Here is a 25,840-nt window from a genome sequence, read left to right as displayed (position 1 = left end):
TTTTGTATGTATTTGTGTTGCTTTATAATAGTAGAAGATTACTTAAGTGATCGCTCTTCGAAGGAGGCAGTCCACGTAGTAAGTTGTGTAGTAGTGCCCGACTTGACGTATGTAATTCATATTCCAAAGACTAGAGTTTCATTTCATCCTGGCTGCACTGCAGATGGTGACGTGACACAACACACACTCAGGTGACCGTCTCATGAATGATGCAGCTTGTGTGTGTGCGCGCGTCTGTGTATGTGCTTTCCTGGTCTTTTGTTGTTCCAGGGGAATTAAAGTTTCAGTTCCAGCCCCATCCGCGTATGCTTGAAAAAAAAGATGAGGGAGTTATAAATAATAATAATAATAATGAAACAATCCGGAGTTTCTCCGGGTTAAGAGCTGGAATGCTCAGTATCTCGTAGAAGATAATGGTGCTGGACGCCTGCCAGTGGATTGTCGCTGTCTCTCTCCACCCCCCCCCCCCCTCCTTTTTTTTGCTTGCACAGAGCAGCAACCTCGGGCTATTGCAGAGGTGGATAACTGTTCCATATTTGGCTTACACATTCACACACGCACTCACGCACGCACGCATACACAGAAAGGAGGGGGCAGAGTGCAAGAGAGCTATTAGCTTAACTGCTGCAGACATCATTCTGATAGTACGGGGAGACGATCAGTACAGGAAAGAGTGCTGGCAACGAGGAAAAGGACTGCCTTCCCAGAGCATTGCACCGTACAGTAAGTCGTGTTATACCCAGTATTATTTACTCTGTCCTTTCTGAAGCGCGGCCACTTTTCTCACCCAGCATAAGTAAGGATGATGGCTGTAAGTGTGCAGGGATCACCGTAACTGTTTATTGCAGCTGTTTTTCATATTATTGTTATTAGTAGTAGTTTTTAGAAAACAAGAAGGATCGCACGGCGATCGGAGCACAGATCTCGTCGCCGGACTGTCAAGCACCGTAGTAAGGCTGCGTCGCTTCGCGGTCGTAAGGTTGTACTATGAACCGTGGTGCCAAAGTAGCGAGCTGGCGTTTCGGGGAATTAGAGCCGGCCGAGGAGCGCACACGGCCAGTCGTGGCGTACGGCGATCTCGCAGTAAAACTGCGCCACTTTAGCTTCCCCCGGTTTCACATTGCACTACTGACAGCACTTTCTCGCAAGCCCGATTCCGTAGTACGGGGCTGCGCTCTACTATGGCTACTATCGTTACTATAAAATGGCTCACCTTGTGCTCGGGGCTGGACGCGTCCGCACTGTCGCAGTTTGAGTAATATTTCACGCCATGGAGGAATGCCTGACAGTTCGCTAGAAGACATTTAACTTACTACGTTCCGCAAATATCCGAGCACACGTATTACCAACAGTTTCTTTTATTGCGCGATGAATGCATAAAATATGGAGATTGCATTTGAAACCATGTAAAACATATCTGATTCCCGGATCTTTATACCCAGCGTAAAAGGTGGATAGTTTTACGTTTGCAAATGAGTTGCACTATTACATTGAAGCTGAAGTATCCGATGACAGCTCCTCTGTACAGCTGGCGGTTGGACTCCAAGGTGTCGCACAGCCCAGCTCCGGTTATATAATGGGCTACTGGGGATCCCGGTGATTACAGTTTTTTTTAACTTTGTTTACATTCGAGAGATGCGATGCACGTTGAAAGGTCTTCCAAAGTACGGTCGATCTGTTGAACAAAGATGATTACATAAAAAGTTGTTAAAGACGCTCAATACTCAGGCGTTGTACTCGCATGTAGTCGAATTTGTTTCTGGATTGAATTATTGATTAAAAAATGGACCCACTCACAGCACAATGTTATAAGTAACTATTGGCTACAGTCTTGAATGTTCTTTTACGAGTTGTCATCCTGTTAGGCAAGTTTTAGGTGCCATAAGATTTTGGGTTTTCAACTGCGGAATTTGATTATAGCAGATTATAATAACATAATTAATACATAGTGTAGATTGAGTGGTACAAACGCCGTGTTTTGTGGTGGTAACGGTTTCATTACAAACTCAAGCTGTTGGGTTAGGTAGAAAAAGATTTAAGCACAAAACCGGACTAACGTCAGGTGTTTGCGCTAATGGCTATTTATAGCCTGTCATTACAATTAATGATTGTTATTTATTAGGCTTGATAATTTGTTGGGAGACGCTGACAGAGTTGTCACATTGATTAACGGATTAATTTGACCGGCCCTTGGATGAAACAAGAAATGACTCTCTATCATTATCATGATATCACTGTAACAATGATTTCTGTTGTTTGAGTTGAGTGAATTTGTAATACTGCAACAGTGAGTATTATAGATCTTTAAAAATGGTATTGAGTGATTAAGTGATCATTGAATTGAATAAATTAATAAATTACTATATTCTCACATTGCCATTATCAGTCTTAAGATTTAATTGTTTCACAACATTTTTTTGTGATTTACCTCTAAAAATGATAAAAAAAAAAACGTTGCTTTAGCTGTTCGGTTAAGCCGTTGATAAATGTTTATCGCCCATGTTAAATAAATGATTCGTTATATAACGAGCTGCTGTTCTTGAAAACAACGAATGAAAGCAAAAACAACTGGCCCATTTCCAGTACGTTAATGACATTTTTACGTTATCAGTGTAATATATAAGTAGCTCGTGCATTGCCTTGGTATATCAGCCGTATTGCCGGGTCAGCCTGCGTCCGATTGTCTGCATGCACCTCGGCGGGGGCCTCCTTTGCCGGCCTGTCACATCTAAACACGTCCTCGGTCCTTTATCAACTATGAATGGAATAAACTTCCAAGATCCTCTGCGTCTTTTGATTGCTTAATAACGGGTGGGGGCGCATGGAAAGTTAGTCATGCTTTAATCATATTCGGAGCTGCGCAGTCTGACGCCGTAGTGCACAAATCTTCTCCAGCTTCGGAGCGCTTCTGTGTATAGACTGCTGGTTTGGAATGCCTGACAACGTCATCGAGATTCTATTTTAAATTGTGTGTATGTGTTTTTTTTAATCCTCATGCTGCATTTATTTGTGATTGACCAGATTTGAGCCGTTACTCCTCACACCGCAAAACTTGATTAACTTGTGTTGATATAGGCTGATCAGCATTTGCGCTGTCAGACATAGGGTGACCTATTAATTTATTAATTATTGTTTAGTGCTATCGCGCTAAACTACCAGCACATTGGTGCAAAGTGGAACATTTTCATAAGCAGTGGAGTCAGCTGGCGTTCTTGCCGTTGTTTCCTATGTCTGACTTTCAAAAACAGCAAAAGCGTATGGTGTCAGCTTGCCAGGTAGGCGGCTCGTCCTTTCTCGCTTGGCTGAGAGCGCAGCGGCGCACCCTCACCTGGAGGATGGAGCGCGTGCATTCCAGCTCCGTCACAGGAGACATTCCCCTGCCCCGCCCACTGGGGGGGTTCGTCTCGTGCAGAGCTGTGTGTGTGTGTGTATCAAGTCAAGTCAAGTAGGTTTAGTTGTCATTTCAGCTATATACACATTATACAGTGTATGTGTGTGTGTGTGTGTGTGTGTGTGTGTGTGTGTGTGTGTGAGAGAGAGAGAGAGAGAGAGAGAGAGAGTGACTGAACTCAATGAAGATTGTTCTTATGTTTTTAATTTTCTTTTCTCAAAGCAAGTTCCCTGTGGCCCAGGAAATTTACCCCGGTGCATCGGATACACAGCCTGATCAGCAGGGCTGGTCGTTTTGTTCCGCTGCCTTTGATCGTTATATTATTACAGAATATATTATTACAGAATGGCTTTACTTTTGGGCTTTATGGCATTTTACTTATGTCCTACCTGTCTGATATTCTGCCCATTATTAATGTCTCTGAGACAGATCAGAACCAGTACAATGAAAGGTGACCCAGGGGCGCTGGCCCGGGCCCTCTGGGCTCTGCCAGTTTGCGTGCAGGTCGGGAGGGACAATGCGGCGCCCTGTTAAGCTGTTCCTCGACGGCAGGGCATATTTCTCATGAAACAAGCTGAAGGGCATCACGCTAGCTCCGTCCTGCGGTTTTGCACATAACCGGGCCAGCAGAGTTGTGTTTCAGGTCCATCAGAGGCCTCGACCAGCTCAGCTTTGGCTCAGTGTCACTGCCCTGGGACCAGCTGAGCTGGCTCCTTAATTAGGTACCGAGAGCGGATCAGGCCACGTTGTCCGGCTGGGTGACTGGAGCACTGTTGTCCCAAACCACACAAGCTCCACACTGAACTTCGTGAGTGGCTCACAAATGTGATCGAAACCAGTTAGACGGCAACAAAGGCAGGGCTTTACTCTGGCAGTGGTGGGACGGGCCAATCGGAAGGCCTGCATCTCTGCATCAGACTCAGGGCTGCATTTACATGTGAAGGTGCATGCGCCACGTTTCGGCTGCGTCGCGGACCCAGGTGACCCTGCCCCGAAGCCCCTGACGCTGTGATTGGATTGATTTTCAGCCTGATTTTTAGTGACTGTGTCGGCTCAGTGTTTTTCCATTCAGAAAAAAAAAGCACTACGGTGTTAGTAGACTGTGACCTGCCGCTGATTGGAATGGAAACCCTGCGATTCCCATCAGGCGGTGCTCCGCGTGAGTGAATTATTAAAACCGCCACGAGGCATGTCACCCTTTGAAACACCAGGGCTTTTTTTGTAATCTAATCGTGCCGGCAGCGTCCAAATCGTAAGACATGTGCTCTCACCCCCTCCCGCCAGCCCCGAGGGGGGTCTGGTTTCATGTTAGGTGGCCTTCCAGGCAATGCCTGAATTGGGTATGAAAACACAAGCCGTGTTTACTTAGTACACACAATGCCTGGGGATCGACACTCCGTAGGCACAGCGCGGGGGGCCTTACCGGCCCGTGGTGGGTCCCTGGCTCATTTATAGTCGGACCTTTTGGCCGGTGTCAGTGAGTTCGGAGGTGGAGGGTGTATCGCAGCCCATTTCCAGATCCTGTAAGGGTTCAGACTGGGGGAGGGGGGGTTAGATGAGATTTACCCCAAACACACAGACACAGAAAGACAAAGTGGGCACCCAGGCATGGAAAAGGGTCACTGCCAAGGTTACACAACAGGGTCTGCGCCTTAAAAAAATGCCCTAGGGGTGCGGCCTTGGCACGTGACCTTGCCACCCCCTCCCTCGTATTCCACTCCCTTTCCCGTCACCTTAAGTTGCCTTGGGCAACATTCCTGTGATTCAGGGCCTGCATACGCGCTGAGGTTAACCCGTGACACATGCTGGGGGTGACAGGTTCATGCCTGGGAAAAGGTGGGGGCGGGGGGGGGGGGCAGGGCTGCGACTGGACTAGCTGGGGAGGGGGGGAAATGACATCAGCAGACGTGCACGTCCTGCCTTTGGTGGAGCCCGACACGGGTATCCACCTGCGTGCTCCGGGAGGACAGGCGCGTGCAGGGAGAGGAATTCAATAACAGGAAAAAGCACGGACACAAACAGTCCCAAAATGGCAAAGAAAAACCCACCCAGTCCGTGTTATTCTTGGCGCATTAAACGGCCTCCATTATTCATCCCTGGCCGTTCCGTGAGCTGCACGCAGATGGGATTGGTGGGCGTCGGCGAGGGGCCACCTGGACCACGAGTGCCCTCATTATGCCGACGTATGGGCGGTGTTATTGGGCGCGGCACTGCGCTTCCAGCCCGCCATTGCAGGCGCCCCAGAAGCCGAGTGCCACTCGGGTCCATTCACACGTGCCAGGCGACCCATTTGGTGTGTACTTTATGTAAGGCGGCTGTGTTTCTCGAGTGGGGGGCATGTTCGACGTGGGTACAAACCAGGAATGTGAAAAGTTTTATTTTTTGAATTTTAGGTTTTGCCTGTGGTGAAAAGGTCATGGGTTCATATCCCAGAGTCGACAGAGTGATTTTATGGTCAGGGTCCTTGAGCAAGTGGTGAAAATGTCATGGGTTCAAATCCCAGAGTTGACAGAGTGATTTTATGGTCCGGGTCCTTGAGCAAGGCCCGTAACCTCGATTGCTGCAGACACTGGCTGACCATACATTAACAAAATGTATGCCATGTTGCATAAAAGCATCTGCTAAATAAAATGTAAACGTAAAAGTTTAGATGATTTCGGACCCTCCTGAGGCCTGACCCAGGGGCCAGTGCTCTCTCTGGGCCATGTCTCTTTTCAGCCCACCCTCCGCGTCACACACTCCCTTCCTCTTGATCTGAGATCTAAGAAAAAATAAAGCTTCCTGGTGGAAATTTCTTTCATATGTAGAAGGAACTGGATGTCTGCTATAGGAAAAGTCCCTGTCGACGTCATCGTCAAAGCAAATGAGCAGGTTCTGGCCCGAGGCCCTAATGCTGTAGGAAGTTATGCAGGGCAGCTCCCTGCTCTTACTTTGCTGATCTTACTGATGCCCCCAGGACTGACAGCCGCTTTTCCCCCTATCAGGCCGAGGGCTTCACTCGTCCCATTTTATTTGTGAGGTCTGGTGATAGTTGTGGTTGTGTGGTTTTATCACCTTGAAGCAGAGTTGTGGTGTGTCTGCACCCACACGTGTTGTGGTTCGTTCAGCGCCCCCAGGTGGTGAGTCTGACGTCTCTCACTTCTGGGACCTCCAGCCTCATCTGACGCCACTTCCTTCCACCTTGGGGGAAGGTGTGTGCGTTTTGTGGCTGAGTGACTGTGGAGATGCCCGGACCGACTGCTGAGGTTGAGCTTTGGGTTGGTTGGCGCCGTGTGTGGTGGCTCGTGGGACAGTGTTCGTGTTTAGTCATAGATCTCCACACTCTGTGCCCGTGCATCTTTCAGCTAGAGTTTGCTGTTCAGAAGGACACTGATGAAAGCAGAGCTGGTGGGCGGTATTTAGGCTTTGACCATGAAGATACATGAAGACCCTGATACGCCCCAATGGCCCCAGCACACATGCAGCTGCGCCTGCCTACCCAGGATCCTAGGCTTGGTGGGCCCCTGTGGGTCAATGCAGCCCTCAGTCTATCGGGGTCATGGTGTGTGGGGAATACCGAGTGCCTGATTTGGATGGATGGATGGATGGATGGATGGATGGATGGATCAGTGGATTGAACGCTGCTCATACATGTCCTGGTCATTGAGACCATAACTGGCTAATTCTGAACTTTCAAGAACTTATGAAGTTATGAACCAGGTTAATGAGCTGCCTGCATGGCTTAATTGGTTCCGTGTTTTTCCCAGTACTGCATATGCCCCATTCTGGATCGGACCTGACCTGGTCTGGCTCTGTACTGAGCGTGGTGAGCACAACCTGTGCCATCCTGGGCCTGATCGGCTCTGGCTCTGTGTTGAGCACGGCCTGTGTCATCCTGGGCCTGACTGGGTCTGGCTCTGTACTGAGCGTGGTGAGCACAACCTGTGCCATCCTGGGCCTGATCGGCTCTGGCTCTGTGCTGAGCACGGCCAGTGCCATCCTGGGCCTGATCGGGACTTTCTCTGTGCTGAGCACGGCCTGTGCCGTCCTGGGCTTGATCGGCTCTGGCTCTGTGCTGAGCACGGCCTGTGCCATCCTGGGCCTGATCGGGACTTTCTCTGTGTTGAGCACGGCCTGTGCCGTCCTGGGCCTGATCGGCTCTGGCTCTGTGCTGAGCACGGCCTGTGTCATCCTGGGCCTGATTGGGACTTTCTCTGTGCTGAGCACGGCCTGTGCCATCCTGGGCATGATGGGCTCTGGCTCTGTGCTGAGCACGGCCTGTGCCATCCTGGGCCTGATCGGGACTTTCTCTGTGCTGAGCACGGCCTGTGCCGTCCTGGGCCTGATCGGCTCTGGCTCTGTGCTGAGCACGGCCTGTGCCATCCTGGGCCTGATCGGGACTTTCTCTGTGCTGAGCACGGCCTGTGCCATCCTGGGCCTGATGGGCTCTGGCTCTGTGCTGAGCACGGCCTGTGCCATCCTGGGCCTGATCGGGACTTTCTCTGTGCTGAGCACGGCCTGTGTCATCCTGGGCCTGATTGGGACTTTCTCTGTGCTGAGCACAGCCTGTGCCATCCTGGGCCTGATCGGGTCTGGCTCTATGTTGAGCACGGCCTGTGCCATCCTGGGCCTGATCGGGACTGACTCTGTGTTGAGCACGGCCTGTGCCATCCTGGGCCTGATCGGGACTGACTCTGTGCTGAGCACGGCCTGTGCCATCCTGGGCCTGATCGGGACTGGCTCTGTGCTGAGCACGGCCTGTGCCATCCTGGGCCTGATCGGGACTTTCTCTGTGCTGAGCACGGCCTGTGCCATCCTGGGCCTGATCGGCTCTGGCTCTGTGCTGAGCACGGCCTGTGCCATCCTGGGCCTGATCGGGACTTTCTCTGTGCTGAGCACGGCCTGTGCCATCCTGGGCCTGCTGGGCTCTGGCTCTGTGCTGAGCACGGCCTGTGCCATCCTGGGCCTGATCGGGACTTTCTCTGTGCTGAGCACGGCCTGTGTCATCCTGGGCCTGATTGGGACTTTCTCTGTGCTGAGCACAGCCTGTGCCATCCTGGGCCTGATCGGGTCTGGCTCTATGTTGAGCACGGCCTGTGCCATCCTGGGCCTGATCGGGACTGACTCTGTGTTGAGCACGGCCTGTGCCATCCTGGGCCTGATCGGGACTGACTCTGTGCTGAGCACGGCCTGTGCCATCCTGGGCCTGATCGGGACTGGCTCTGTGCTGAGCACGGCCTGTGCCATCCTGGGCCTGATCGGGACTTTCTCTGTGCTGAGCACGGCCTGTGCCATCCTGGGCCTGATCGGCTCTGGCTCTGTGCTGAGCACGGCCTGTGCCATCCTGGGCCTGATCGGGACTTTCTCTGTGCTGAGCACGGCCTGTGCCATCCTGGGCCTGCTGGGCTCTGGCTCTGTGCTGAGCACGGCCTGTGCCATCCTGGGCCTGATCAGGACTGACTCTGTGCTGAGCACGGCCTGTGTCATCCTGGGCCTGATTGGGACTTTCTCTGTGCTGAGCACAGCCTGTGCCATCCTGGGCCTGATTGGGTCTGGCTCTATGTTGAGCACGGCCTGTGCCATCCTGGGCGTGATGGGCTCTGGCTCTGTGCTGAGCACGGCCTGTGCCATCCTGGACCTGATCGGCTCTGGCTCTGTGCTGAGCACGGCCTGTGCCATCCTGGGCCAGATCGGCTCTGGCTCTGTGCTGAGCACGGCCTGTGCTCCCCTGGGGTTTTCTCTGTGGTGACAGCGTGCTTTGTAACAGCATGGCTGGCCCCATGCTTTTGGGGGTCTTACCACTCCAAGCTCATGCCTAATGCTTATCAGTAGCGCTTTCTTATTTTTCTCTTGCTTAGTTGCAGATGTGACAGGCGGGACATAACTAGTGTCTTTCTAAAGTCTAATAAGATGGATGCATTGGGGCAGGTACCTCTGACTTCCTTTTCCTGGTGTATAGGAGCATGTATCCAGAAGGTGTTTTTAATAAGCTGTCCTGCAGAGTGAAAATATGTAAATACGTGCCCATTTCCATCACAGAGATGTGTGTGTGTATGTGAGATTATCCCAATTGAACAGGCAGGTCAGTAGCTCCCCCCCCCCCCACAAATGCCCCATTTAAGAACTACTACTTCCACAGGACTGATCATTCGGTAATAAGCCCCCCCCCTCGCATATGCCGTTGCCGTGGCAAACAGATGAAGCCGAGATGCTGGGTTGGCTGCACCGTTTGCCGTGTCTGTGTGGGGGTTCTGCTCAAAGGGAGCATATGTTCTGACCCGGGCCGGCATGGCAGCCCCCACACACATGGGCTGCTCTCAAACCACACCCTGCGCTCTGATGCCCATTAACAGGGACTCTGGGTTCGGTCAAAGGCTGCCTGTGATCAGCTCAAGCCGTAAGGCACCGGAAGTAACCTGAGGACCAAGCTGCACTGCCGGTCCCTTTCAGGGCCACGACAACATCGACGCTCTTCATCTTTCCACCTTGTGCTGAACGGGAAGTAGAAAACCTTTAATCTTTCATTTAAAGATGGAAAATACCGGACAGTGTCAGCCTTGTCACGTGTGAGTAGCACGTGATTCCATTTAAAGTGCCATTGGCTGTTTCTTGTGGACCTGTGTGAAGGCTCACGTGCCATTGGTCATTTTTCTTGGCCCTGTGTGAAGGTCGACGTGCCATTGGTCGCTCTTCGTGGTCCTGTGTGAAGGCCCATGTGCCATTGGCCATTTTCGTGACATTAGTTAAAGGGCCAGACACTTCTGATAATTTTTGTTGGCCCTGTTCAACGTGCCACTGGTTGTTTCTCGAGGCCTTGATCACATGGACCGAGGCATTGGCCATTTCCGGTGGCTTCATTTGAAAAATGTAATCAGAAGGAGTACAGATTATGATTTTAATTTGCTTTCGATGCCACTGGTTCTGGTCTGTTAAAGCACAAGTTAAAGCTTCTGGACAGTTCCACATACTGCACAGTACAGCTGACTTTTAGAATGTGGTTTTTAATAATTGTTATCTGGGGGGGGGGGTGTACGTGACCGTTCACATGGTGAGATTGATGATCTTAGGCCTTAAGGTTCATGATCCATATGACCCTATTATTAAAAAATGGAGTGTCTATCCATGCGTAGGTGGATGTCCATGTCAGATTCCCAGAATGCATCTGGACCCCACAGCAGTCAGGTGTGGGCGGCTGTGGGAGCAGACGCTTGCTGGCTGGGTTATTCCCCTCTCACACTGCGGTGAATCACGTGCCTGACCTTGGTTTTAGAGCTGCCACCTGTGGTGCACTAGTTCCCACAGTGACACAGCTGGTACCGCTGCCTGCAGGTGCCCCCGTAGCGAGGACCTGGAGTTGGACCTTGAGATGGTGTGTTTGAGGTCTGTGCAGAGGCAAGCCTGGCCATGGTTTGCCAGATCCCGCCAAACGCTAAGTTGCAGTTTGGTGGGGAGTGCAGACACAAACAGTTCTGGGTTTCCCACGCCGACATAAACACAGCTGCCGGCATCAGCGGGGGCCGACCCCTCTCTCGTCCGCCTGGCCCGAGCCTGGGTGCCTGACGAGCCTGAGGCCTTATGGGAAAACAGGGGAAATGCCAGTCAGTAAAGAGTCCTCCCCTGCCCTGCGGAAGACGTTCGGTTTCCCTACCGACAGACGCACATTCCTCAGTTCCCTGACGTTTGATCCCCGGCCATCAGAAGGGGACCCGCCCTCCCTCCAGGTCCTATTTAGGGGTGGGGGGATGATAGTGGCGAGCGGCGTCCCTGAAACTGGGGAATCTGGGAAAAGGGTCTTGGTTCGTCCTGTATGCCTGTAGCCGAACAAACCATCTGCTCTGGGGCCTGAGGTGTCCTCATCCATTCATTTATTCATCTTGTGCACCGTTGGGGGGTTGAGCTTTGCATGACCTGGAACCCGGGGCTTCCCTGAGGAATGTGTGGGTTGAAGGGCGGGGGTGTAGGCTTGTGGGGGGGGGATTGTGAAGCCCCGCTCCTTTTGGAAGGATGCCTAGCTTGTTGATTCATGAAGTTGACTGATCTGAATTGGCTCCCGCATTGTTCCTAGAAGAACTGGGGGCCTGTTTGTCCACTGATTGTGGCTGTGACTGTCACATGCTTGTTTGAGGTGAACGGGGACCACTCACTGTGCCCCCCGGCCCTGAAAAGGGGGACAGTGGCAGGTTGGAGCGGCTCTTTCTTCTACCTGCGTACCTTGTCCCTCCTGATCACACCCCCCTTGTGAGAGCGTCATGCCGAAACATACTTCACACACGGGGCAGGGGCTGTAACTCTGCAGTAGTACCCAGCTTCCTGTCTGATGGAGAAGTGAAACTGAGGCCTTGCTGAGTCAGGGAACAGCCTGTGTGTGTGTGTACGTGTGTGTGTGTGTGTGTGTGTGTGCGTGCGTGTGTGTACATATGCGTGTGTGAGTGTGAGATTGCATAGATCACATCGGGACCAAAATGTCCTCAAAGTGCGGTAAAACCTGAAACTTCTTTAATTTTGGGGATATTTTTCAACCCCAATTTGAACGTAATCAAAAAAGTAAAACTGCAAAAGGTCTCGTATTTTGGTTGGTTACTTGTGATTAAGGTCAGGGCTGGGTAGGGGTTAAAGTCGTCATAGCTGGGATTTGGGTTATGCCCACAGAAATGAATGGACAGTCCCCACAAAGAAATGTATACATGTGTGTCTGGGCGACTGTGCGTATGTGTTTCTGTGTGTGTCAGTGCTGGGAAGAGGGACAGCAAACATTCACAGACACTGAAGTTGTTTTGTGAAAAGTCGCTCTTGGCCGCCGGGTCGCCCGCAGTGGCTCGCTGTCGGGCTGCGATGTGCTGCAGTGTGCTGGTGACAGACCGCGCTGCCGCATGTGTTATAATGTGTTAGTCAAACTGAAACCCCTGTGGGTATGGGTGTCCCTCCCCCCGCGTGCTTGTACACCCAGAGTAAGTTTTATCACCTCCTCTGTAAAATATCTGAGTGACTTCTGCTGGTTCGCCTACCCAGAAAGCTGTTCGTCCGTCCTCACAGCCGGTGGGGGGGGGGAGCGCTAATGTCCCCACAAATCTATCTCTGGTTCCTGAAAGCCGGGCCGAGGTGCATACCCAGAATTCCCTGCTACATAGAGAGAGGGCTGCTGGCATCCCCGCTGTCCCCCTCGACCCCTTACCTCATACTACTCCGTCTGCCTGCTGCCAGGCTCGATTCTCGGGTGGGGGGGCGGGGGGGGGCATGCCGCATCACAGAGCATCAGGAAATGGTTAGTGAGGCAAACAAACAGAGCAGTTGCTATGGCAGCACCCATTTATAAATAGCGGGGTCAGTACTGGTTTTTTGAATGTGTGCTCTCTGCAGGCGGGGGCAAGGGGGTTTGCTCTGGGTTTAATATCATTTTGAGAGCCTTCCTGTCTGTGTGTCCCCCCCCCACCAGGGAATGGTGAAAGTGCCCAGAGACACACGGACGTGGACAGACGGAGTGGGAGCCTCGCGCTACCCCCCTACCCCGCTGGCGGACATCTCCAGGAAGGCTGGCTGGACCCCCACCTACCCCTGAGCTCGCTCCAGCCCCCACGCCCAGCTGGCCTCTCTGCACCCCCACACAGGTGAGTGCACCCCCGAAGCGTGCGGGGATTCCCCCTGACCTGGAAAGCGATTACCCAGCATTCTCTGCTTCCAACCAAAAGTCTTTCTCCTACAACGTCATTGATTGGGGGATGCACAGACGCACCGACACAGACACAGGTAAGGCTGGACTGAGCAGACCTCTCAGATGTGCCATCCACTCCCTATCACAACAGATGCATCTTTTTGGGCACCTTTGGGCGACATGTGCAAGATTCATGAGAAATCGAGGGTTTCGATACGAGGAATAATTCGCTGGGATGGTCTTCAGAGTAAATATAGAGCTTCTCCAAGTCTTTAGCAGGCGCTGACCGCTTCATGGCATCTCATGAATCAGCCGCTCGGTGACAGAGACGTTCAGGGTCACGATGTCAGTGAGTAAATAAATCGGGTGAGTGATCAAGGCGTGATAGGGAAGGCCCGGGAGCCCTCTGTTTTATGGTCGTCACAGTGTCCCCCCTAAATGTCACATGTGACCCGGGTGCACCTCCCGCTAGTCTCCCATGAGGTTGACAGGATCCCCACGCACTTAGGAGCCCTTTCCCCTGTGAAAATGAACTCCTAGTCTGCCCCCCCCCACCCCACCTTGCTGACTCACTATATATGCTTGCAAAAATCCTTATAAGTGCTAATGCTGACAGGGTCCCTTGGGTGTGGGGATGTGGTGTAGGGGGAAGACCTTCAAGCCTAACGAGCTTAATGAGCCTAACGAGGGCTTAGGCGTGCAGACCTCCTACCTTTGGTGTGGTGTCGCTTTGAGATAAATATCACTGTGACATACTCGTCTGTATCTCCCTGTGTGTAGAGGCTCAGGGACTAGTTGGGGTGCAAGACGCACTCAGCCCCGCCCCCCTCACTTAACCCCTGCTATGTGACGTGGGTCTATTCGTGTCTCCTGGTAGCGCTGGAGCTGAGCTCTGTGACAGCGCCGGAGCCCTCGGCCCACATCAAAGAAGTTTTCCTGCTTCTAACTGTAAAATAATTCTCCCACCAAACAGACAGATGGTCGCCAAGGCCCCCCAGGTATCTGGAACGTCTCCGGTGTGGCCGAGCTGTGGGGGGGTGGATTTCGTGTGTCTGGTACCCTCAGAAGCCACAGCTGGCTGGGTACTGGCATCCTGGCGACGCACCAAACCCGCTACAGAGAGCCCTTCAGACCACTTAGAGCACTTGTCTGTAATTGAGTAGAAATCCTTTGAAAAGAAGCCCTTTATCTCTGACCCTGAAGGGAGACGATGCCCCCCCTCCCACTCCCTGTCCCCCTCCCTCCCTCATTCTCGATTGCCTCACAGTTCCTGCCTAAACCTGCCACACGGGGTGGGTTGTGGGGGCACTTGTGTATATGTGTGTGTGTGTGTGTGTGTGTATTACATTGTAGGGACCCCACAATGTGATTAAACTCTGTTATACTGAAGTTGTAGGGACCAAAGGAGCTCGCTGGCCTCCCATCGGACTGACCCCTGATCCGGCGCTGCTTCCTTTGAATAAATGCCAGACACAGGACGCCGGTTTACTCTACTTTATATATTAATTCTCTAAGCAAAGATCAGGCCCGGCCTGGGTTGGCAGGGGAGTGCAGCCGGTTTTCCGTGTCCCACAATGCCCCTGGCCTCTCGAGTGTGGTGCCTGGCCAGGTGTCCTTGCTGTGTTCTCCGGTGTGTAAATCCCATACGCTCTGTAAGCACGTCTCTGTCAGGCCCACCCTCTGCGGACGCCCCCTGCTCCGGTGTGTGCCTGAGGGATGCCGCGAACGTGACCACATTCCTGCAGCCATGCCCCGGCCCTCTCCAGCCACGCGCGGGGGGCCCCATACGTGCTGCATTGCCATGCCAACCAAGTAAAAATAGCAGCTGCTCGGCAAGCGGGCAGGTACGGCTTTCTGTGCAGTACGTCAACACACCGTTTCCTGGTTTAAATGTGATTTTCTTTTGAACGGTTTCTTTCGAACTTCCTTTTATGGAAATGCCCGAGCTGTGGGTTTTCCCGGATTTACCGCACGGGTCCTCTGAAAGGCCACATCTCTCAACTGATGTACACGCTGCCCTGAGGCGTGCTGCGGTTATGGAGCAGGTCCTGTTGCCGCTCCATCCGGCTTTGGGTGCTCCTGGTTTTGTTGCCCTGATTTGAGGGCACAGCTTAACCATGTTCCCCCCCAGGCCCATGTGCTGTGGCCATCCCCCTGCACCCCCCCCCCCCACTTCATGTCCCGCTTTGGGGTTGCATGCGGTGACGCTCGCTCTGGGCTCATTGTCTGGTCCCTGGCAGTGATTCCTGCAGTGAATTGTGGGTTTCCTTTTAAGCAGGTTAAATTACAGCGTGGGTGTGTAAGTAGCAATGCAGCCCCCCCCCACCTATGAAGAAACCCACCATCAGAGAAGAACTCCCATTGTTGATTGACAGCAGCACGATCCTGGTACCTGCAGCTAGCCCAAGCGTGACGCTAACCCTCAGACGCACAGGGTATCTCTGCATGTATGGCAAACCCACCACATGACACATGCACACGGCACACGTGACCCACACGCACTGGAGAGTCCTCCCCCCCCTCCGGCCGTCTGCTGCCGCCTGCACCATGACTGCCCTCCCATATCCGCGTGAATCACGCCGCCTGCGTTGCTCTGCAGCGTGGGAGCCTGGGTATTTTTAGCAGGCGTGGGCTTGGGAATCCAGCGGGCGTGTGCCAGAGATCCAGAATGGCTGGCGGTGCGGAACCAGCTCAGCCTGACCCTGCGCTCCTCTGGGTTCTGGGTTCTGCTCGCCTCAATGCCGAAATGTGGCTCGTACGATCTTGGGCTTTTTGATCGAAAGCTTAGCGTGAAAGAATGAAAAAATATCGGTTATCTAATGGGTTTTCTAAGAACAGCAACTGCGGCTGTTGAGGATGGAGGGCGAGGTCACTTCTTCTCAGAGGTCCAGGCTCACCGCTGGACTTTCTGGTTCCGAGTCCCGCAGGCTGACTTCTAAGTGGCCAGTGAGGGTGTGAGACTTTGTAAAGACAAGTGTCCCGACTCTGAACGGAGTTTTGGATGGCAGGGGGTGGGTCGTTAAACGAGGGCATTTTGGAGCAGACGGTTTTGACACGTGTTGAATCGGGGAAATCCCTCAGCAAGGTGCATGTTTTTTGACGGGTGGGGCGTGCGCAGGCGTGTGGAGGCTGGTTTGTGCTCCCAGTCTGAGAAGGATTACAGTTTGCTCGTATGCTTGTGCTGAGTTTGTATATACTGTGAAAAATAGCACGCTGGCTGTGAAAATCAGACCGGGGGATTATATTGCCGGGAAAAGCCATTTGCAAAGCGGTTACCTCGCTGAGCCGTACCCTGACGGCGAAAGGATTAAGGGAGCAGGCTGAGAGCCTGGATAAGCCAGCCAGAGAGACCCGAGACGGCGGCATGCCGGAGTGCGTCCTCCTCAAAGCTGGATGCCCGCCATTCTGGCTCTCCCCTATCCTACTGTGGGCCTCCCGGCTGCAGGTAGTGCTCCCGGGCACTGGGGTGCCATACTCAATCATTTCTGTGGCTGTTCGAAGCTCACGGGAGCTTTTAGTCTTCTCGTGAAAAGGCTCAGAATGCAAGCGATACGTTTCGGACTTGACGTCGACCAGTGATCGCCAGCCCCCCCCAGCTGGCAGTCTGGCCAGGAAGTGGCAATCGTGAGAACAGATCGGCCTTCGTTTTCAGGATTCCTTGGGGTCCGCCATTGCTGCGAGAGGGGCAGACAGTTCACTAGCCAAGCAGATTTTGAATATAGATCAGCAAGCATTCTGTTCTTCTGTATGTGTATGTTGGCCTGGATTGTTGATGAAGAACTACAACTAACATGGCGGACGGACTACAGAGCCCATGAGCACATCGCGAGTCGCACCTGAGAGCGGGTTTACGTTCAGTTGACAGCAGCTTGCGGCTTACGGTGGAGTTTGCGACTAAATGGAGCGTGTCAGAGTCTGGGAAGGGTGCCCCACTGGCGGCTCAGGATACCTGACAGCGTCGTCAGTGATCGTCTGCCTTTAAATGAGTCTCAGCCAGCTGCTGCTTCTTATATCATCACAGTCTCCGGATGCAATGTTATTTATGGGGGGGGCTGGTCTTTTTTTCCCCTTCTCTTGCGGTTCACTGGCTGAGTATAAAGGCCTCATACAGGTGGACTGCTGGTGAAAAAGAATGGTCTTGCCGAGTGTTATACCCCCTTCCTGACACAAAGACACAGACAGCCAATTAGACTGTATGACTGGAGTAATTCTGTGATGTTTCATTTTAAGGTGGTGAGCATTACAGGGACCATAATCCATGCAGAAAGGCCGCCTTCGTTATTAGCCAATGATATGTTTTGAATCAGTGAGTGACAGGGGTCAGTGCCCCTGTGGCCCCGCCCTTAGGTAGGACTGTCTATTTACAAAGGATGGAAGATAACTTGTGACAGTTTCACAGTGCAGCCCAACCCCCTGCGGTGTTTGATGCCTTGAGGAGGCAAAAATCCTTCCGCTGTAACACTTCTGACGGCAGTCTGTCGGCTCTGAGATACCTGTGTCTCCTGGAAGTCTTCTCGCTTCAGGATGCCGAATGCTGAGGGCCCTGTGGAGAAGCCTGGTGTCCGAAAAAAAAGCATAGACATGGTAGGAGGCCAGTGGAGGTCCCTAGAGAGCTGGGCGCAGAGCCGCGCTGGAAAGCAGCATGTTACCATCAGCGCTGCGTTCTTTCTATTGTGGCTTCATTATCAAAGCCGGGCCTGAGTGTTTGTTTAGCTGATCTCGTATCCATGACGACTTGCAGAACAATAGTGGAGAGGAGCCTCAGAGGTGGCACCGCGTGGCGCCTTGTGATGTCAGCACTGACACGTTGCTGAGATTTCCCGGCTGCACGCTAACCAGCTCCCTAGCAGCTTCAGGGCGAAGAGCTTTTGGGGGGAGAGAGGCTGGGTCAGGCTGTGAGGGGGCCGAGTCTGGTTGTAAGGGGGCGGGGTCAGGCGGTGAGGGGGCGGGGTCTGTTTATGAGAGGGCGGGGTCTAGCTGAGAGGGGGCGGGGTCTGGCTGTAATCCCTGGTAATCGGATGGGAGGGAAGCACCCAGAAAGCCATGTGGTGCGGCATCACAAAGACCTCGCTTCAGATAACAATAAGATCAGACAGTTCTTTGGCCCAAGAGCCCATAGAGCTGAGGAGGGCTGGGCTTCCTCCATAAAGCCTTGAGTAGGACAGATAGGGTCCAAATGTGAGCGATGACATCAGTGCCTGTTTGTGGGCTTTGGTCTCGCTCTAGATGTCTCATTATGCTTGCCGTAATGAGGCGGTAATAAACAGTGTAAATGTTTGCTTCCCTCAGGCCTGGTAGTGCCTCTGGATTTACGGGCCGCTGGTACACGTGAGGGGCACTCTCTGGGCTCTCGCCGCTCCCGCCTGATTGGCTCCTTTGTATTAAGATAACATACCCAGCTTGGCACGCTCCAGGACCTTCATACGCAGACTGGGGATGGCGCCCTTGTCAAAGTATCAGGGGCTTGGTGGTCGAGTGCCGCATGCAGTATCACCCACAGTGCAGCCTTTCCAGGTGTGGCTTTCTCACGCCCTTCTGTAGGCGACGGGGTCGCTGTGGCTGGTCAGTGTGTCAGGCAGTGGTCAGACAGTGGCTCGGTGTGGGAGTGAGGGTGCAGTTGTGCTTCCTGTCTTCCTGGTCCCTGTGACCCTCCTATATAGCGTGTGTATAGCAGGTTGGAGGGGGGGGGGGAGTTAAATCCCCAGCCACATGTATCTGATGGCTCCATCTTCCAGTGAGCAGTCAGAGTCAGTGGACATGTGAGTCTGGGTCTCTGCTGGTTTTTGGCTCCTGCTCACAGCGAGAGGAGAGAGAGAAACCCAGTCTATGTCTGTGTGTCTGTGTGTGTGTGTCTGTATCTGTCTGTGTCTATGTCTGTGTGTCTGTGTCTGTGTGTCTGTATCTGTCTGTGTCTATGTTTGTGTGTGTGTGTGTGTGTCTGTATCTGTCTATGTCTATGTGTGTTTGTGTGTGTGTGTGTGTGTGTGTGTGTGTATGTACTCACGTAGCAATTGTGAGGGGAACGCTGCAAGGATCCCAGCTTTCCGTCAGTCCCTCTGACATGGTAAGTAAGGCTGTTGGTGCCCTACAACCCATAACCCCCCCCAGCCCCCCCACACCGGGGGTCTCCTTTCTGCCTGTAACCATAGCGAGGTTGTAGAGTGGTGTATGTCTCGGACTTTCTCACAGTGACAGAACGTGCACGGCCGGACCGGATTGTTGCCATTAATCCTGGCACCAGTGGAGCGTGTACCTGCTCTGTCGCTCAGCCCCCCCGTGGGCCCCCATGAGCAGACCAGACAGCACGTGTGGAGAGCTCAGTAAGCACCACCTGTGCATGTCGCCCTGGACAGGCAGGGGGGCTGGGAACCAGCGCACTGCCGGTCACGAGTCATGGATCCGTTCACCTCTTAGAGCGAGCTCTTCACGCTCCAACGTGGCATCCCTCGGAAATCCCGCCCGTGCCGGGGGCTGTGGCAGTCCGTGCTGCCGTCGCGCGGCTTACTGCTTGCATTCCGGAGAAAACAGGACGTTGTGCCAGGGGTGACGTGCGGAGAAGCTGAACTTCCCCAAACGGTCTTTCCCCAAAGTCGTCGCCTGTCGACTGCCGCACAGCTGAAACCTGTGAAATCGAGGAAGTAGCAAAGACGAGTTTCCACTGAGAAGTGACGCGTCCAGATGGGTCTCGTGGGCTTTCCGGTGGTCTGCACAAATGCACTTCTATTTTTTATGCCAGTACGGCATATGAGGGATCATAGTACATACAGAGAGACCAAGCTGTCATTAGCCAATCATATGTTTTGGATTGCTGAGTGACAGGGGAAGGGGAGCTGCAGGAGCCTCTGGGTTTCAGCTTGGGCCAATCCCTCTATGGTCCCGCCCCCGTCTGCTTCAGATCACCTTGGTAGAACCTCCCATTTTGTTGACCCAAAGTGAACGTGCCTTCTTGATGGGACGCCAGAACCTTCCCGCAGTTGCTTCCTGTCCCAGAAGCTCTTCAGATCTTGGCCCAGTCGGGTCATCTGCCAACTGGGGGGCACAGAATCAGGCGCCTGCGGATTAAAAAGATCCCGGATCACTGAAATCCTGTGTTGTGGACCTGCGGGCGAACAGCACCGACCGTGGGTCAGCATCAGTTCGATATTCTGCATGGACAGTGGGGCCCTTGGCGTGACGCTCCTTTTGGTGCCGGCCATGTAAATGCATCCAAAAATAAACCAATGCTGTCATCCGAGCTGCTCAGAAAAATGCAAGGAGCTGCTCCTTTACATCAGCCGGTCCACCGGCGCAGCCCCATGTGACCGCAGCGAGTATGACCTGGCATGTGGGACGTCCACTCAAAGGGCACGGTGAATCTCCAGGCTGAACATCAGGTGCACCATCTGACCAACGACGGAGCAACACGCGTGTGTCCACGGTCGCGATCCCGCGCCACCCAGAGCAACAATGGGGGAAGATTCACAAAGTGTTTGGCATGTTTGTTATTATTTTTTACCCAGGAAAAATAAGGAAGAAGGAATTGTTGGTTGGGAAACAGTTGTCCCGAAAATGATAGGCTAAGCCTGTACACAGAAACACACACACACACACACGTTTATATTCGCGTCTTTTTGGGAAGAACCATAATGACAACTATGAACACCTTAACCCATATCCAGCCCTAACCCTAACCATTTTTGCTTTTTTGATTGCAGTCACAGATCTTTGTGGGGATGTAAAAAATGGTCCCCACGACGTCAACATAACAGGTTTTTATTACATTGTAGGGGCCATTTGGTCCCCACAATGTAATATAAACCTAATCTACACACACGCACACACACACACACACACACACAGCAGACGCCACCCCGACACTGTAGCCGCAGTACCTGCTGTGTCAGGCTCTGAGTCATCGCTGTACAAACACGCCTTGCTGGAGTAGCAGCGAGCATCCCGGAGCCGCCCGGCGACACACAGCGTAGTGACAGTAATGACACGCCCCCCCCAGCACCCCCCTGCCTCGCTGGGTATGCAAATGAGGTGTGGGCAGAGTGAGCGTGGTGCTCCTCGCGCCTGTTGGAGACCTCGACTACAGAGGTTATAAATAGCCACGCGCCACGGCGGCCTGAATGGACTCAGAACGCTCTTAAAGGGACAGACGCACCGTTCAAAAGGTCTCAGGCTTTTCATTTTATCATACTGTCTGTCGGTCGATTCCTGTCGTGGCGTTTATGAAAAGAGAGGAGCCAGCTTCGGCGCTCGGACGGAAAAGCGACGAGGCCTGCAGAGCACGGCTAGACGCAGAGATGGGCGGGGCTAAAAAAAACAAGAGCGATCACTCCGAAGCAGAGCGCATGCCGGGTCACGTGACCTTGAGAACGCCGCTGTGCCGCACCCTATTACACTCACAGCCGGCGGGTCACGTGACCTCCAGAGCTCCATCACGTGGCGTAGAGAAGTGACGCTGAGCGAGTAGGCCAGCAGGGCAGTGTTGCATAACGCGTGTTGAGTCATGTGACGGAGCGGGGGTGGGTCATGTCCGTATAGCAGCCGGCGAGCAACCCTTCGGCAGCTTATGTAATTTATAGGGTTATAGGCCCACGTATGTCTGCTCTCATTCGTTTATCTACTGTGGGGTAACCCAAGGTCCCCGTGGGAGGGGGTTTCAGTAAGGCAGATACTGGGGCTTCTGCTGGGAGGGGCAGACCAGCACTTCAGAGGCCAATAAGCGATTAGAGATCATCCGTCTGCACCATCCTGACTAAACTGAGCAAAAAGTTACTTGAACCACCAGGACCAAGCCCCCGGCCCAGGAACCCAAGTTGCCGGAAGGTTCTGATGCAAGCAGCACTGATGAGAGGGCGACATTTATGGAAACATTTAGAGCTGCTGGCTGGGTCATTTGTCACGGGGTCGCCCTGACCACAGATGCGAATTATGGCTGACATAATAGCGTGAGACTGCCCCCCCCCCCACTGTAGCCACATAAGATTTTAACAGCCCTTCTTGAAAGGAAGGTATGGAGGAAACCCCGTGGATATCATTTAGCCATTGTTACCGTGAAATTAGAGGGTCTGAAATGAACATTCGATATGACTGGAGTACACAATTGTATAAAGTTAAGGAAATGAAGTAATTATTAAATAAGATGTTTTTTCAAGGCTTTTTACAGGAAGTTTACAGGCTTTTTTTGCAGATTTTCTACAGGAATATGCACTCGCCCTTTAAGTTCTAAGTAATTAGAGCTTTAATCACGAGCCTCCGTATGTGTGTGTGTGTGTGTGTCTGTGTGTGTGTATGTGTGTGTCTGTGTGTGTGTGTGTGTGTGTGTGTGTGTGTCCAGGTTTGTATTTACTACACTTTGGGGACCAGATGTCCCCACAATGTGATAAAACCTGTTGCTTTGTACCCACAATGTGGTGAGACCTGCTTCTGGGATTTTATGAAAATGCAGGAATGCAATCAAGAAGCTAAAAATGCCAAAAGGTCTTGCATTTGACTTGGTGACTTACGGTTAAGGTTAACGCTGGGTATGGCTTAAGGGTGTCGTTGATGGCATTAGGATTTTGTCCATAGAATTGAATGGAAGGTCTCCACAAAGATAACAACGTGGACTGTGCGTGTGTGTCTGTCTATGTCTCTATGTCTATGTCTATGTCTGTTTCCGTGTTCGTGTGTCTCTCTGTGTCAGTGTCTATCTGTCTCTGTGGCTGTGTGTATCTATGTGTTTCTATGTCTGTGTGTGTCTGTGTCTGTCTGTGTCTGTCTGTGTCTGTCTGTGCATGTCTCTGTGTGCGAGATGCCAGTTATAGGCTCTTTGGCTCAGAGTGCCACAGCCCTATATCAGTCTGTGATATAACCGCTCTGTAGTAGCGGTGATGTCATCGCGAGCCGCTCGGTCTCCATGGCGACCCTGTTTCGGCTTGGCAGGCAGCCGCTGGATGTGCTGATTGATTAGCCGGGGCTGCCCGGTGTAGGCGGCCTGGCTGCTAAGTGCTTATTCTGTCAGCTAAATCACTTATGGCTGCAGACCACCCTGAGGTTGATGGGTGCAATCAATGCCCCCCCCCCCCCCACAGCCCGGTCCATCAAGTCCAGCCCAGTGTTGCTCCTGGTGCACTGTCCCAGGCTCTGAACTGGGTCATCGCAGTCACATGGGTCAGTGGGGTGGATTATCCCCCCCCCCCATGCCATGTTTGCACAGGCCCTGTGCAAATGTAGGAGGGGGCTTTGTCAGCGGGGGCATTGCTAACTCATGAAGCCGCACGTTTTTATTGCACGATCGATTTCCAGCCTGAACCGGGAATTCCTGGAAAGACAAGGCTGCCTGTGGGGCTGCAAGGGTCACGGTACTGCTGTGCCAGAGGGGATATTTACCCTGATATTTATCTGTCAGGAAACTAAATAGTGAGGTGAATACGCCGCCTGGGACTCTTTGGCTCTACAGCAGCCCGCCCCTGCCTCTGCCCCTGCCCTTGCCTCTGCCCCTGCCCTTGCCTCTGCCTCTGCCTGTGCCCCCACCATTATCCCTGCCCCTGCCTCTGCCCCTGCCTCTGCCTGTGCCCCTGCCTCTGCCCCTGCCCTCACCCCTGCCCCCACCGTTATCCCTGCCCCTGCTCCTGCCTCTGCCCCCACCGTTATCTCTGCCTCTGCCCCTGCCCTCACCCCTGCCCACGCAACTGACGTTGCCCTTGCCCTTACCCCTGCCTCTACTCCTGTCTCTGCCCCGCCTCCACCCCCAGCCTGACCTGTGTTCCTGCCCCGGTTCATAGCCACTGGCTACCTCTTCTCTTAATTACCAGCTGCCTCGTTTTTTTAATTACCGGCCGCCTCCTCTCTTAATTACCTTCCACCTCTGCTCGTAATTACTAGCTGCCTCTGTTCTTAATTGTCGGCAGTATCTCTGCTTAATTAACCACAGGCTGCCTCAGCATGCAGTTGTGGTCCTAAGTCTCTACAGTGCACATTTTACAATTCTCCGGACCACCAGGCAGGGACCAGGGTGTGATCCCACTGAAGGAGGAAGTGGAGGTGCTGGCTGGGTATGAGATATGGTCAGCCTATTGAGCACTGGATCCTGCCGGTCAGTGCTGTTGAGACCGGCCTCACCCAGCCGCCAGAACAGATTTACCACAGTGGCTCTAACACAGATGGTTCGCTCTTCGTTCTACACATTGTTTGAAGCTCCTCTGAAGGAGGCACATATGCGACTCTGCCAACTCGTATCATGGTTGGAACAACTAGATGGCCTCTGGAGCTGCCAAGATGGGCGGGATGGAGGGGGCACAGACCACACCCAGGAATGCCCCCCCCAGCACTGGGTTAGACAAACTTGTATCTGTGTAACTGAGGTTCAGATGAGTGGCTCCTGTGGCCTGTACTACAAAGCGGGGTTACTGGCTTATCGGGGTAACTTGTCAGATTTGAGGTACCACAGTTTAAACGAACTTCATATTCGTTCACTTACATTTTGTCCAGACTACCTTAAATCCGACAAGTTACCCCGATAAGTCAGTAACCCCACTTTGTAGTACAGGCCACTGCTCTAAATTGTATGTGTTGATGTCTGAATGAGCTACTTTGAAACGAAACTGGGCCACGCAGACCCGCCTTGTAATCCCCCCATAATCCCGGATGCGGAGGAGAGGTTATCTGAGCTGAATCTGAGATGGATCATGATCCAGGTATATAAGGTATATTGCCTGGCCCACTGACGAGGCCCTACACCGCAGAGCTGCCAGATGCAGTACAAAAACAGACCATAATCAGCACAGTCTATTCCAGACTCCTGAGCCACCACTCCAGCTGAAGCAGCCACAGCTGAGGCAGCCAAAGCAGCTTACGCAGCCGACGCAGCGTCAGCTGCTTTGGCTGCAGCTGCGACTGCTTCGGCTGCGTTGGCTGCGGCTGCGACTGCTTCGGCTGCGTCGGCTGCAGCTGCGACTGCTTCGGCTGCGTCGGCTGCTTTGGCTGCGGCTGCGACTGCTTCGGCTGCGTCAGCTGCTTTGGCTGCAGCTGCGTCAGCTGCGGCTGCTTTGGCTGCGGCTGCGTCGGCTGCTTCAGCTGTGGCTGCTTCGGCTGCGTCAGCTGTGTCGTCTGTGTCGGCTGCTTCGGCTGCCTCGGCTGCTGTGGCTGCTTTGGCTGCTTCAGCTGTTCAACCAAATAGTTACTTCAATATTGGCTCAAATACAAGAACTCGTGGAAATTAGTGGGAGAACATTTGCGAAAGTACTTCTTTACACAGCGTGTAGTTAGAGTATGGAATAGACTCCCTGTAGTGTCATGCAAGCTAAAACCCTGGGTTCCTTTAAGTCAGAGCTACATAGGATTTTAACAGCCCTGAGCTATTAATTGAGTTCTCCCCAAACGAGCTTGATGGGCCGAATGGCCTCCTCTCATTCGGCAGTTTCTTATGTTCTAATGTCCGTTCGCAAGGTGACAGACCCAGCGATGAAGTCAGGGTCCAGGGTGAGATAAGCACAAGCATGTGGTTGGAGGCGGCGTCTGACCCTGAAGGCCTGCACTCACTGCACAGCGTCTCAGCTTCTGCTCGGCGCCCCTGGCGGCTCAGGAGTTCGAATGGACTGAGATGTGCCGATTATGGTCTGTTTTTTCACTGCATCTGGCAGCCCTGCAGTGAAGGGCCTCAGGATTCTCCGGAGGGGCAGGTGGGGTGTTTTGGTCTGCCCATCTTTATCGGGGGGGGGGGGGGGGGGGGGGCGGGTTAGGATCCGTGTCCTTCATACCCAGCACCGTACCTTTAACAAGGATGTAGATCTACTCTGCTCTTCTGATTACCTTTGGTTAACCTTGTTGTTGTAGCTGTGTTCCTCAGCCGT

At 53.0% G+C, this 25,840-nt stretch overlaps 1 protein-coding gene across 2 annotated transcripts in view; it reads left to right on the top strand.

Annotated features, from left to right (window-relative positions):
- The first annotated feature begins 509 nt into the window (after positions 1–509).
- The window catches only part of LOC125718769 (ataxin-1-like), a 51,941-nt gene continuing 26,610 nt past the window's right edge, over positions 510–25,840 (top strand). For both annotated transcript variants that reach the window (XM_048992826.1, XM_048992827.1), the window contains exons 1-2: positions 510–723; positions 12,804–12,975. The gene's annotated coding sequence lies outside the window, so the exon portion shown is untranslated. The remainder of the gene's footprint in view (positions 724–12,803; positions 12,976–25,840) is intronic.

This window comes from Brienomyrus brachyistius, chromosome 23, assembly GCF_023856365.1.
Source record: "Brienomyrus brachyistius isolate T26 chromosome 23, BBRACH_0.4, whole genome shotgun sequence".
Classification (NCBI taxonomy): domain Eukaryota; kingdom Metazoa; phylum Chordata; class Actinopteri; order Osteoglossiformes; family Mormyridae; genus Brienomyrus; species Brienomyrus brachyistius.
Note: the sequence above shows the minus strand (reverse complement) of the source record. Positions and strands in the feature narration are given on the sequence as shown.